The sequence below is a fragment of the Colobus angolensis genome, unplaced genomic scaffold, assembly GCF_000951035.1.
Source record: "Colobus angolensis palliatus isolate OR3802 unplaced genomic scaffold, Cang.pa_1.0 Scaffold142, whole genome shotgun sequence".
Lineage (NCBI taxonomy): Eukaryota > Metazoa > Chordata > Mammalia > Primates > Cercopithecidae > Colobus > Colobus angolensis.
Window position 1 is genome coordinate 3,228,136 of NW_012114511.1, and position 4,854 is coordinate 3,232,989.

Below are 4,854 nucleotides of genomic sequence, written 5' to 3' on the forward strand. Positions count from 1 at the left end.
CCACAAAATAAAGAAAACAAGCAAACAGACAAACAAACAAAAAAAAAAACAGCCTTTATTACATTCCATTCCAAATATCCTTTATTATTTCCATTTTGAATCAAAGTTGGCTACTCACATATTAACCTACTGCCTCTCTTATAGAAACCCCTAACCTTTCTACGGCTTGGCGAACACCGACTGCGGTCAGGTTCATATACACATACCATACTTCCTTTTTCTTAATCAAGTAAGAAAAGCCATGTTACAAAACACTTTATTAACAAAGGAAAGTTCTTTCATAAGAATATATTCATTAGCCTGCTATGGTGGCTCATGTGTGTAATCCCAACACCTTGAGAGGCTCAAGTAGGAGGATCTTTTGAGCCCAGGAGACTCCATCTCTATTTAAAAACAAAAAAAAGGCCGGGCGCGGTGGCTCAAGCCTGTAATCCCAGCACTTTGGGAGGCCGAGACGGGCGGATCACGAGGTCAGGAGATTGAGACCATTCTGGCTAACACGGTGAAACCCCGTCTCTACTAAAAAATACAAAAAAACTAGCCGGGCGACGTGGCAGGCGCCTGTAGTCCCAGCTACTCGGGAGGCTGAGGCAGGAGAATGGCGTGAACCCAGGAGGCGGAGCTTGCAGTGAGCCGAGATCCCACCACTGCACTCCAGCCTGGGCGACAGAGAGAGACTCCGTCTCAGAAAAAAACAAACAAAAAAAAAAAAAAACAAAACAAAAAAAAACCAGGTACAGTGGCTCATGCCTGTAATCCCAGCATTTTGAGAAGCTGAGGTGGGCGGATCATCTGAGGTCAGGGGTTCAAAACCAACCTGGCCAACATGGCGAAACCCTGTCTCTACTAAAAATACAAAAATCAGCTAGGCGTGACGATGGATGCCGGTAATCCCAGCTACTCGGGAGGCTGAGGCAGGAGAATCGCTTGAACTCGGGAGGCGGAGGTTGCAGCGAGCCAAGATCACATGCCATTGCATTCCAGCTTGAGCGACAGAGCGAGACTCTGTCTCAAAAAAAAAAAAAAAGGAATGAATTCATTGATGAAAATATAGTCTTCACTTAATGCATGCACCTTCGTAACACTGATGTGATGGAAATAAGTTCTTGGTACAATATATTTCTAGTCAAGACCTAAATATAGATCTATTAACACTAAGTAACTGAAAACGATCTTCAGATATAAAAGCAGCCTCTTCACTGTGTCAAATTTAGTTTAGCCTAAAGCTGCTTCCTTACCTATTTTAAATTCGGCCCAAAGGTTTCTCATACCTAGTAAACTGTAACCTAACTGGATGTGTAAAGAGACTGTAACCTACTCTTACACCAATCACAGAGTTTTAGTCAAAGGTGGGCAACTGTCAAATCATGTTCAGATAAGGCAAATGCTGAGCTGTAACCAATCCAGGTTGTTTCTGTACCTCACTTCTATTTTCTGTATGTCACTTTCCTTTTTCTGTTCATAATTATTATCCAACCACATGGCAAACCTGAAGTCCCTCTGAACATATTCTAGGTTGAGAAGGGTGCCCAATTTGTGTATCATTCTTTGCTCAATTAAACTCTGTTAAATTTAAGAAGGTTTTTTAAAATTTTTTTCTTTCTTTTAGAGACAAGGCCTTACTATATCGCCCAGGCTAGCCTCAAAACTCCTGGGTTCATCCTCTCACCTCGGCCTCTCAAGTACAAGGGTCTACAGTTGTGCACCACCACACCCGGTCAGGTAAATTTTTCTTTTAACAACTGGATGGATAACCTGTAAAACAGAAATGCTCTACTTCTATTAAAAAATCGAGTATTCACTTTCAGAAATGCTAGGTCTTTTAACTCATTTAGAAAATAAATTCAAAAACAATAGCTACACCTACAACAACAACAAAAAAACCCAATTCAAAAATGGGCACTGGGTCTGAATAGACATTTCTCTAAAGAAGATAAACAAAAGGTCAATAAGCAGAAGTCTGTCACTAGCCTTCAGAAAAATGCAAATCAAAAACACAATAAAATCCAAAAAGGTAATTGTCAAACAAACCAACCAGCAAACAATAACAACTGTTGGCAAGGATGTGGAGAAAATGGAACCCTTGTGCACTGCTAGTGGTAACATAAAATGGTACAGGTGCTGTGGAATAAGGCAGTTCCTCAAAAAATTGAATGTACCCGGCACGGTGGCTCACGCCTGTAATCCCAGCACTTTGGGGGCTGAGGTGGGCGGATCACCTGAGTCCGAGACCAGCCTGACCAATATGGAGAAACCCCGTATCTACTAAAAATACAAAATTAGCCGGGCGTGTTATACATGCCTGTAATCCTAGCTACTCAGGAGGCTGAGGCAACAGAATCGCTTGAACCGGGGAGGCAAAGGTTGCGGTGAGCTGAGATCGTGCCATTGCACTCCAGCCTGGGCAAAAGGAACGAAACTCCATCCCCTACCCCCCCCAAAAAAAAAAAAATTGAACATAAGGCTGGGCAAGGTGGCTCACACCTGTAATCCCAACACTTCGGGAGGCAGAAGCAGGGAGATTATCTGAGGTCAGGAGTTTGAGACCAGCCTGGGCAACATGGCAAAACTCCGTCTCTACAAAAAATACAAAAATCAGTCGGGCGCAGTGGCAAGCACCTGTAGTCCCAGCTACTCGGGAGGCTAAGTCAGAAGAATCGTTTGAACCTGGGGGGGCAGAGGTTGCAGTGAGCTGGGATTGCACCACTGCACTCCAGCCTGGGTGACAGTGATATTCTGTCTCAAAAAAAAAAAAAAAAAAAAAAAAAAAAAAAAAAAAAGAACCAAACAAACAAAAAAACAGTAATTTATACTATTATAGTCCCCAAGTTTAAAATTTGTATACGATGATGGAGGAGCTATGCAGCAATGGATTGAAGTTATTAATAAATGATTATAAAAGCAGTTATTTTATTGGTGGGGAAACACTGACAAGTCAACAGATTCATTTCAGCCATTTTGTCCTAAAACAATGATATTCTAATTAAAAAACACACTAACATTTACACCACCCAATGAATTATGCCACTGCAATACGCCCCCTTCTACATTTTCCAAGAACGTAAGCTGTGTCACACAGGTGTCTAAATTAGTAATAATATTAAATTGGAGAAACTATTACTCCAACTTTAAAAGCAGCATGGATTAAAAAAGTAAGAAGGGGGCAAGGCACGTTGACTCATGCCTGTAATCCCAGAACTTTGGGAGGCTGAGGCAGGCGATCACTTGAAGTCAGAAGTTCGAGACCAGCCTGGCCAACAGTGAAACTTCGTCTCTACCAAAAACACAAAAACTAGCCGGGCGTGGTAGCGGGCGCCTGTAGTCCCAGCTACTTAGGAGGCTGAGGCAGGAGAATCGCTTGAACCCGGGAGGAGGAGGTTGCAATGAACCGAGATCGCTCCACTGCACTTCAGCCTGTGCGACAGAGCGAAACTCTGTCTCAAGGAGAAAAAAAAAAAAAGTAAGAAGGGAAGAAGGGGCTCCCAGTGGATATACAAATAATTATCAGTTCATTCAATTCCATCAACAAGCACTTAGTAAATGCACAGTACCTGTGAGAAAACCAGGCCAACAAGCATTTCAAGGTTACCAAAAAAGGAGGGTTGAAAATAGCCTCACACTAATCCAGCTCTAAAAAGACAAATAATTCAAAACCACCCTTTAATGTCTGTCTCTCTAAACAGGTGCACCCCAGTTAATATTAATAGTCTGCATTACTATTGGTAATGATTCTGGCTACCATTTTAGCCAGAATTTTATCAGATCCTTCAAAGTAAATGCCCAACTTTTTTCATTGATTAGAAGGCGAAACGGGGAACCAAATGAAATAATCCACCATTTTTCTAAAAGTCAGTTTGATTTCAACTGATTACAAACAAAAAGGGCTTAAGTTTCCCACTGCGCAAATGTGCCAACCGATTCCATTTCCTACAACCTCATCTAGGAAACCAGGCGTGCCACGTGAACCCTAATGTTATACAAAGTGTCCCCTTCCAGCCTGGCCTATGCAGAGCGCACTCTAGACAAGGCCCCAGTGCACCAACAGCCCAATTTTGGCTATATTCTCTGAGCGATTTAAGGAAGTCCGCAACCACTCATCTCACGTGACCTTAAAAAGGGGCGCAGTTGAGCCCATAATAAACCACACTCCTTTTTCTTCTATATCAACTTCACTGCCCAGTATGAAGGAAGTGGGCGGGGAAGAGGCGCAGCGCCAGTGGGCAGGATAGGTCAGCAAAGAAACGTGGGGTGTCGCGCCATCTACTCTGGAGGGGCTGGAGGTGAGGGGCACGCCCGCTCACGGCACTGCAGCCGCTGCAAATCCAAGGCTGCCACACCCCCCTGGCACGGCTTCATCTTCCTCTTTCTCCAGCGGAAAGGGGGCCCTCTCCACGGAACGCCCCACCTGCTGGAGTCCTCCACACCCCGAAACACAACGCCCGGTAGCAGGCGCGGGTGGGAGGCGGTGCTGGGGGGCAACAGGCGGCGAAGGGCCGCGGCGACCTGCAACCCGCGCATGCGCAGATGCGGGTACCCGCCCGTTTACCTACCGTTGGAACCGCGATGCCCCGTTCCCTGGCCGCAGCCGCTTCTCCAGGACCCGCGGGGACCGCAAGAGGGCGAGAACTGAGGCCCCAAGTGGCTCCGCGGCCGGGAAGCCTCTTCCTGGGGCGGCCGCTGACGGGAGGTTAAAGCTACGGCTGTGGCGCGGGGCCAGCCCGGTAAACGACCCCCGGATATCCCCGGCGGTGGTGGTGGCGGAGACGCGGAAGAGGGGGCCGGAGTGGCGACAGAGGCGACGGCTGAGGTGCAGAGCCTCCCTAACCGCGAGCGGGAGGCGAGCTGCGGGCGGGC

At 46.2% G+C, this 4,854-nt stretch overlaps 1 protein-coding gene across 4 annotated transcripts in view; it reads right to left on the minus strand.

Moving 5' to 3' along the window:
- FAM13B (family with sequence similarity 13, member B) overlaps positions 1-4,854 on the minus strand; it is an 86,824-nt gene extending 81,970 nt beyond the window's left edge. For all 4 annotated transcript variants that reach the window (XM_011935279.1, XM_011935277.1, XM_011935275.1 and 1 more), the window contains exon 1: positions 4,551-4,854. The gene's annotated coding sequence lies outside the window, so the exon portion shown is untranslated. The remainder of the gene's footprint in view (positions 1-4,550) is intronic.